Below are 10,092 nucleotides of genomic sequence, written 5' to 3' on the forward strand. Positions count from 1 at the left end.
GTATTTAATGTTCGGCTCTGCCCGAACTTAGACTTTCTTACTTGTTATTGTTGCCTTTTAATGCATGCGTTTTGATTGCAAAAATTAGCAGACACAAGCCGACAAAGGCAAATTCATACTACATTCATATGTTCGATGCTATCGTACATGCATACATACATATAACATATATACATGCATGTAAATAACTAGTATTTTAACCACTCTGTGTATACTAACTAGTTAAAATCAGCTGGTACCAGCGGGCGTATGAGTAATTTTTGACTGTCCGTTTCTTCTGTTTTATTTTGTGAGTATTTTGTAGCCAGTACGGCATGTAACTATTTCATGGAAATATTGCGATTTCAACAACAATAATTATACACAAAGAAAGAAACTATGCGCAACAAAAGGAATGCATTTGATTTTATAACTAGAAAATTGCTTAGTCATTGTAGTTGATATTTTTTTTAATAGTAAATTTTATGTTGATCTAGTTTGATTTTTTGTTTGTGATATATGCAAAAGTGTTGGTCTCACGTAAGCATACATTAGACCGTACCAGAAAAAAAAACTCGGTGTATATATATAATTTTTTTTTGTCGAACGGGTGGTAGCATTAGGTTTGTATAGTAACTTCTCCAGTAAAACATTGCAGCGAGAGCGTAAAAGCAAAATAGAGCGTAAAATTGAGAAGAAGAGAAAACTAGCAGAAGAGGTTATTGAACACGAAACTAGCAAAAACTTGCAAGAGAACTGTTGTTGCACTGCTTTGACAATCTGCTGTAAACATTTTACTATTTATAAATCAGTTTTAAACTCTTTGCTTTACACACAAGCACTTACACTGTCCAGTACATCATTAATATTATGATTTCCACTCATTTTACTTTTGTTTGTGCCAAGGCGAATCAATATAAGGTGATAGCAGGAGTACAAAAACAAAAATTTACATGTATTTTGTTTTTGCTTTGGCGGCATAAACTGTCAAAACCTGTAAGTGTGAGTAGAAATTCAAACAAAATTTTTCAATTTGATATCAGAAGCCGTGCGGCGAAACACATACACAAAATCAACTGAGCTAGTAACACCACTTTTTATATATTCTTTTGACATTTATTCTTCTTCTTCTTCTGCTAGCTAATTTCTGCTAGTAAAAATTTCACTAGCAAGAATTTGCAACTCTCTCGTGTTGTTACGCTCTCGATTCAGTGCTCTCTTGCAAATTTTTTGGGTTATCATACACTTTTCCAGTAAAAGTTTGCAGGTTCCAGTACAAATTAGTACTGACTATTGGTAACTATACAAACCTATTTTTACATTTGTTGTGACATCTTCGGCATTTACTGTCGGGTTTTAAAGTATGATGTACGATGTTCTTTTTCCGAGGAGATATTTTTCAATTTGTTCTTAAGTTCATTAACCACAAGTACCCCGTTCTAGTACTTACCTACCAGATCACAGTTGCTATAAACCATAAAAAACACGGTGACTGTTCCACATCGATTCTCCAAGCTTTGCTGGCCCGTGTTGAGACCCGTACGTCACAGGAACGCCTGAACTCCATTTAGTCTTCAGTTTAGTTTGGCATTCACTGCAAACTTCCTCTCTCATCATTCTGTTCTGCCTGGTATAAATGGCTCATAGCTCTGGTTATTGCAAACACTTCTGCTTATGAGACATATCTCTCCAGGTGAGAGGGAAAATTGACGTTATTCTTTGCAAACGAATATATAAGCTTCAGAGCCAAGCTCTAGTTCGTAAAGAATTGACTTAAGAAAGGAAACAGAGAGACGTAAGTGAGAAGAGTTTGAAGGGCTGGCAGGTAGGGCAGCTAATTCCTGCAGCCGCGAAACTGGCAATCTGGTAACAAACGTTCAGATTACACTTCAGATATGGAGATATCTCTTCTCAAAGTGGCACTGTGGAATTAATGATGTTGACATCATCAGCCTAAACATCAGCAACATTTTCCAAATTATAAAAGGATAAAGAAGCGATTAAACTAGCGCTGAAAATGAAAAAGAGAGAATAAACCCTGGCCGTGGTAGGTGCAAAGCAATTATAACCTAGGATCTACCAGGGACCAGCATTGTGCGCCGATTAAGTTACTTGGATCTGTAGGTATTACCTCGAGCATGCCGTTGCACTGATTTGGGTGCCGGGGCACAGCAGCATTCATATCAAAGAAATCGTCATCGAGCTACGCAGAAACGGGTCGGCTGTGATTATCTCAGTGTCAGAAGAGGATATTTTAACTCTCCCTGCTATATCAAGGGCCACATCTCTCAGAACTGGCAAAATGTGGCTGACCGCAGGTGGAAAAAACACAATCCTGCAGGATCTGTAAGAGGTACTAAACCTGATTTTAGTTATCATCAAACTGAGCGACTGTCCAGCTCTGGGTATGTTGAATAGAATGAGGTAGCTGTGATAACGTACAAAAGTACAAATCGTGTGATCCGTGCTTAATACGTATAAGGGCAATGTCTCAACAACGGCAAAAAATGTAAGGAAATCTTTGCCCTGATGACAATGTGTCAATAGACCATTAGTGTCTGATTTCCACATTGTCTTTCTGTTTAAATCGATTTTAACTAACACAAAAACAATAGTACAAAACAGCGATATGACAAGTTGAGTTTAAAGTAAACAAATAACAAAGTACAGATATGTACAGATATGTATGTGAACTTTTGTGCATATGAATGTGTGTGTGTATGTAAATACCCTGCAGAAAATCTGACTAGCATAGAACTAGCGTAGAACTAGACCTTTTGCCAACAGTAGCAGTTTTAGCTCAACACCCAAGCAATGCTTTCAACTGTCCAGTTTTACACGGCGATGTCATTGGCGGTGGCAATTGTCGCCCAGTGAATAACTTTGCAACCAGTTTTTAACCGGTTCCATTTTGGACATTTTTTTTATTCTAAGAAAACTATTTTTCGATTCGATTTTTGGACATTTTTTTCGTTTTTTCTTTTCTTTTACAGATTCCGTTTTTGTTACATATTTTATTAAAAAAAAAATAATAATAAATATTATGAGCTGCACGCAACAACTTATATTCTCATTAAATTTGAAAACTCACAACTGCCTCCAGCGTGATTTAAACTCGCGAACAACGATGGCTAAGTCGGAGGTCTTCTCGCTGAGCTACTTTCGTATTGTACGAGTAGTGAGCATGTGCACATTTCCACCGCAAGTTTCAACTGTCCCGCCCTGCATTCCTTTTGCACTAGTTCACAGATCGTACTGAGATATGTAGTTCGGAACTAGCGCTTTGTCAGATTGTCTCTAAATTTTACTGCATGGTACGTACCATAATATTGCTTAACGCAAATTGCTCAACGAAAAACCACATAATGATTATAAGTGCATAGAGAACACGCAATGAAGCCCACTATGCATACGCACAAACCGCACTCTTAGTTACAGTTTACGCTCGGGAGCGCCTGAGTGGATTATCTGAGTTGTGAGTAAATTAATCGAACAGCAAGTATCGACTGAGTGCAATCATGAGTACTGCCGAATTTGCCTTAACACAAATTCAACTTTATTGTTGTTGTTTTTTTTTTTAATAAAACTTACTTAAAAATGTGTATCAGTGGCTTCGTTTCGCTTCTTCACGTCAATCGCTAGTTGAGTGCTAAATAGTTGTAGATTGTGGCACAAAACAAAAGACTTCATCCATTTTAATTTTTCCCTCACTTTACTTTGTCACTTTGTTGTTTTTTTTAACCGACTTCCAAAAAAGCAGTTATCAGTTATCAGTTCGTCGGAATATATGTTTTTTTTTTATGTATGTTACCGCATAAATTTGGACCACGTCAACCGATTTCGATAATTCTTTTTGCATCGGAAAGGAAGTATCTCAGAGGTGGTCCCACACTAATTTGGTTAAGATCCGATCAGTGGATCATGAGATATATACATATATCTTCTTTTTTTTTATAGGAGAGTTGAAGTCGGTTTTTTTTTTGCTAAAAATTACTTGTTTTTATTTACTTTGTAGTCGATTTCATTGAATGATAAATTCACTTTTGCACCTTCGCTACTGCTTTCGCTTCAGCTGTAAATTGCAAACCACAGCAAATTTGCGGTGGTCAGTGCATTTTTTGTTAAGACCAGCAAAACTGCTCCCACAGTTGACCGTCTGCACCATTGACCACCAGCTTCTTTACAACATCTTTCATTCACTTTCGATTTCATTGGCATTGTTACATACACACACACACACACACACACACACACACACACACAAGCGCTTATTGTACATTTTTTAACATTTCGCCCTATTCTGTTGCTCTTTGCCCTCTTCTCTTTGTGTACTTGCTGCTTTTTATGATGGTGATGATTTTCGGTGCGATAACTGGAACAAGGTCGACAACAAAACAACAGCACAGCAAAATTGTATGGCTAAATATGTACATATGTATATGGTGGCAAAGAAATAAAATTCGAAGCGAATCAGCAAAAGTGAAACGGAGAGAAAAAATCATAATTAAAGACAGCAACAACGGCAAATACGGAAGCTGTGATATGCGCATGCGCAGCTGGAAAGGTTGCTCCACACTGCAGCTGCGCGCTATGCTGCTTTGGCACTTTTTAAAGTAGGAAAAACTTGATTTTATTTGCACTTAAATGGCAATCTGGGTTTTGCTGTTTGCCCAATTGCAAAACTGAACTTGAAATCATTTCAGTGAAGCAACAAACCCTTGCTGGTATTATTGCTGTGCCGAAAATTTACTCGTTTGATTTTAGCACCGAGCATATAGTATTTGGAAGCCACTCATTGTTAGTTACTATGTAAGTGTAAATATTTATGACTCACTGAAAATACATAAACTTGCTCACTTTGGTGAATACCACTATAGTTAAACATTTTACTATTATTTTTTCTTTTTTTTTTTTGCCAGAGGTGTTTTCATTCTTTTGAAGTTTTGCTACGGTAAAAAGGTGTACACAAATTTGGTAAAATTTTCATCACTGGGGCGTACCCCGTACCTTACTTTTACCCAAAAACATTTTGAAACTTGTGTTGCTGTTGAATTAAATTGTTTTTTTTCAGACTAATAACCTTTCTCGGCATGCTAACGCATGATACTTACATACACTCTCCTGAAAACCGTAGGAAAGATTAATATTTTTTTTTATTTGATTATACCGTGCGACAGAAACAAAAAAAAAAATTCAAAACACAGGAAAGAATCGATATACTGACGAAACTATGGGCCAAATGTAGTAAAACTGCGATTTTATTATTGTTATCCTACATTGCACTGAATATTATAAAAAATTTTCTTAAATAATCATTATTTTTTAAATTTCAACGCCCTTTTACAAAAAATCCTGATGTCAGGGAGAAAAAACTAAGGGTATATATTAATTTTTTTGGTGTGAAATTTACTGTCGCACGGTATTATCGCTTAAAAATGTTCGTATTTAAAGATAGTGAGGGTTAGGTTAGGTAAGCGGGCTGCCTCCGCATATAGAGGCACACTTGGACTCGACTAATCTGTCCATTGTGATGCCCTTAGAGGGTGGAGGGAAAAGGACGCAGGGAGGCAGGAAAAAATGGAGTGGATGGGTAAGGGAAAGAGGGGGGAAGCTATGGGAGAAAGAAGACACCTATGGCTTTTTGCCGGAGAAACGGAGAAATGCTCCGTGCTCACAGCAAAGCTCTTTAGTCGACCGCTTAACCTTAGGCTCGCAAAGGCAGGGCACCAGTGCAGCAGATGTTGAGATGATTCCACCTCATCGTCCTCCATGAAACTGGTGCAGTACGGGTTATCTGCGACATTCAGCCTTACGGCGTGGTTACCAATCACACAGTGACCAATACGCATAGTGAGAGATGCAGCTTGTTTAAACTCAGGAGCTCCCCAGACCGCCTCCGGCACACCCGTGGCCAGAAAGACCTTGCCATCTTGCAGACCACATGAGGTCAGGGAGCACCCACATCCTCTCTATCCGGAAGTAGTTCCTCGAGGGTTCCCTGCCTTGCGAGCTCATCAGCCAAGCAGTTGCCAGCGATTTCGCTGTGACCTGGAACCCAAATAAGCTTAATAGCAAAATAATTAGACGCAATCGATAGGGAATTCAAACACTCCCTCACCGTTTCCGAACGCACCGTCAGGGAGCCGAGGGCCCTGATGGCTGCTTGGCTGTCAGAATAAATATTTACCTCCTTAACAGATGTTACAATAGAGAGCAGCTAATTCGAAGCTTCTTTTATCGCGGCAACCTAAATTTCAGGTTGATGGAGAGCTCTTCGCAGAATATACCTCCGCCCACCTTTCCATTCAACTTCTATCCACCTGTAAATAAGTTTACAGGCCTCGATTCCAGATACTGCACCCCTCTCAGTCTCCCCTCACTAGAATGTTGATGGTAAAAGATCCATTCGGACCCAGAACCGGCGTGCAGTGGTCTGTCCGAGTCGGTAGGAACCCGAAACCTTTTAGAATTCTGGAATACCCATAGCTTGAGGTAAACTTAAAGCCCACCCCACTTAGTTTTATCGCGGCGCGCACAGCGGCAACCCTCGAATTCGAACCCTGAGCCTGACAGTACTTTCATTGACGTTTTTAGTAAGATCAAATACGTTTTTGTTTGATTTTACTTTTTCCCCCTCAGTGTACTCAATAACCACCGATAATTCATCTAATGATTCCGTGGACTGTGCGTTTCCGGAGGAAGATCTACCCCGAAAAAGATTAAAGTCATTTATCTAACTTATTTATGGGCTTTTCATAATAAATATTCGCTCGCTAGGTGCTGGCGCAAGGGTCGAGGTGTTTTGAAATACCGTATTTATGCTCCAACTTGTTTCAAATTTGGCATATGTAGTTGAAACATTGTAGGGCATATATGTGCAAAAAATTTAACCGCTAGGTGGCGCTGAAGACAAAATAAAAAATATATTCGACATAAAGTGTATGTTTTATCCTGTGCGGGATTCTTGCACGGACGGTGAGAGTTTGGATTTTAGTTGGTAGTCCAACACGCTCCGATCGGAGTCTCACAGTCGGGGAAGGTAGTATAGAGACTAACGCCCCCGTTCAGTGCATAAAGCATTTCTCTCTTCTACGAAAAAAATAAAATAAATCAAATAAATAAAAATCTTAATCTAAGTAAACATTTTTTTAAATCAAATCTAAACTCGCAACCTTTAATTATTTAATACCTCATATGTCGGATAGAAACTCAACAAATTTAATTCTTCATAAAAAAATTCCCAACTCGACTGAAGTCCACCTACTTGCTAATAAAAATGTTGTATATGTGCAACAACAACAACAACCTCTTTACAACTTTATTCTCAGCACTTCCGTTTTGTGTGAGCTGCTCTGCTAATTCCATTTGCTTACATAAAAAATGCCTATTTACTTGCTATTTTGTAATTTGAACGGCCATTAGCTGACCTTTTAGACATTTTAGCCGCATACGTATGTACTTAACTGGAATTCATTGTCAGGTAATTGGAATTTGTTTTAACATTTGTTGTTGTATAAGCGGCTGGCTATTCATTTCTTCTGTAATTAAGCTTTGACGATTTTGCAATTTTCTATGTCGTCTAGTGCAAAAGTCATATAATTACGAGAATTGCGAGTGTGTACACATGTACAGGAATGCGGTAAGTAGTCGAAGGGTTAATACACGCCCAGCCAGGGGGAAGCGTTAAGCAGTTTCTTAATGAAAAAATTAAAAGAGTGCTACGCGTATTGGAGTTGAATGCCTTTCGGGGGTTCAGTGTGGTGAATGTAATCCTTATGGAATTGGTGAAATAAAATAAAATGGATTATATATCAAAATGCTAATGTGGATGAGTGTGTGTGTGCTTGTCAAATAACTACGTGTACGTGTGTCCCTATGTCCAATAGCTTTACAATCGTACACGTTTTAGCGAAAAAATTCAAAACTCGTCAAAACGCGTCAGCAATCGACAATTGCAACAACAATGCTATGTGCAACAATAATACTTGTAATAACAATAATATTGATGTTTACAAGTTACAATTTTGTGCATGCAAATGCGTTTATGGCATTCACTAAAAATTTACTTTACAAAGTCCATAACTACAACAATAACTTCAACTTGACTTCATAGTAATTCACTTATATTCACTTGTTTCGCATTTCCCCTTTACTTTAGTTCATTTCGCTTTGTGTGCCGCTTTGTATTAAATCTTTTCTTTAATTTTTGCATGCAAACTTGAAATTTCTTCGTGCAATTGATGACTTTTTTTACGGAAATATTTAACGACACAAAGCATCGATGTATTATTGCGTGATTTGTTGACGGCTTTGTTTCTCATGCAACAATGATGCGAGTACAATATGCAATAGAACTTATAAAATTCTGACACAGAAAAGGACATAACTCATCATTAGATATACTCCAGATTCTAATTTTGCTGAAGAACAACATTAGTTTTCTAGATGGGAGAAAAATTTAAATGCTTTATGTGCCTAAATATGTATCATTCTAATATTCATATTCCGCTAAAATTTTATTAGGAATATTAAAAAATATATTTTTTTTTCTTTGCTGAAAACTGTAATGTAACTGAAAAGCACGAGGTGCGGATCCCTTCAAGTTAGCTACAACGGATTCTGCTGAAATAAGTACAAAAGATTGATAAGGCCCTAAGGAGATTGCTGGCCAAGCAGGTAGAAAGAAAGCTAAAAAGTGCCAGGAATCATTATAAGATCTAGTCAGCACATATTTTCCGACCGATCTCGAGCCTCCAAGTAATAACGTTTATTCCGCGTAATATTATTACGATTAGTAAGATATTTATTCTTCTTCTTCTTTATTAACGCTGTAACCGTCGTAACCATACTAGCCAAGTCCAACAAATCACGCTAATCGTTAATCTTCTGTGCCAACTGACGTCAATTAAAAATGCGAAGTGATGCCAAGCCCTTATCCACCTGATCTTTCCATCGTCTTATTTTGCTACCAGTATCGCGACCCTCATTGCATTGTTTCAGAGTTGGAGCGTTTCCGTTAATTCGGGCAACATGGCCAAGGCAGCCAAGCCGCTGTATTTGAACGGCAAACGGCCCTATGTCTATATCGTTGCAAAGCTCATACAGCTCATCATTCCGTCTACCGTGGAATTCGCCAACGCGCAAAAGCCCGTAAATCTTTCACAGAATATTTCTCTTGGAAACTCCTCATCAGGTGATATTTAGGTTGAACAATAAATTGCTTTGACTCATTTAAGTATCCAGAAAATATGCAAAGTTTTCAGCCATGCTCGAAAAGTTGAGACATGCCGTAATTCCATAACCGAATCGATTTACGATGGATGCTTAAAGATCAACAAGGTATCTGTTTACTGGAGTGAAGCTAGAGGATCGTACAAATTTTGGTTGCAACATTTTAGTAGTCGGAGTAAAGGTTGGACCCTCGGATTTTGCTACTACTAAAACACATAGAGCGATCCGACCATCTAAACACGATCAATCTGATTTTTCGTATCAGATACAAAGATGATGGTATCTCTCCACCCTGACCTAGAAGCTGCCAAGCACAGAGAGAAATCGCTGCACTACTAAGTACGTTCAAAGGATTCATAGAAATGCATTTATTAGATAATCCTGAATGTTCTGTCGATGCTTCTGTTTAATGATAACAGCAGTAGCCGTCGCAAGGTGCTCGGGTTTTCCAGCTTGCTGCGGCCAGCGCTTTTCTTGAATGGCGGTTGTGTTAGCCATAGTCTCCTAAAGGACATCAACCTGCTGGATAGAGGAACCATCCCCATTAAAGAGTCGGACAATCTACATTCTAGCTTTCAAATCATACCACATAAAGTGTGCCGCCATCAGCAATAGAGGTATGATCCGAGGAGGCAATTGCATCTTTTCGTTATAAGACATTTTTAATGGCGATTCTCAAATCAAAACTCGATCAATCGAACTAACAGATAACTATTGCTTATTGTTTTGTCTTTTATTTTTTTATGGAATAGATGCCACTTACCGCTGGAAAATCTCTTGAAAACCTTAAATATCCATGAAGTCATACAGGGTCATTAGCGGCTTGCAGCAATAACACTTTAGCACAGTCTAGCTGAACTGAACTGAAGTTATACTCGTACC

Source organism: Rhagoletis pomonella, unplaced genomic scaffold (assembly GCF_013731165.1).
Source record: "Rhagoletis pomonella isolate Grant_MI unplaced genomic scaffold, Rhpom_1.0 Rhpom_scaffold_00004, whole genome shotgun sequence".
Classification (NCBI taxonomy): domain Eukaryota; kingdom Metazoa; phylum Arthropoda; class Insecta; order Diptera; family Tephritidae; genus Rhagoletis; species Rhagoletis pomonella.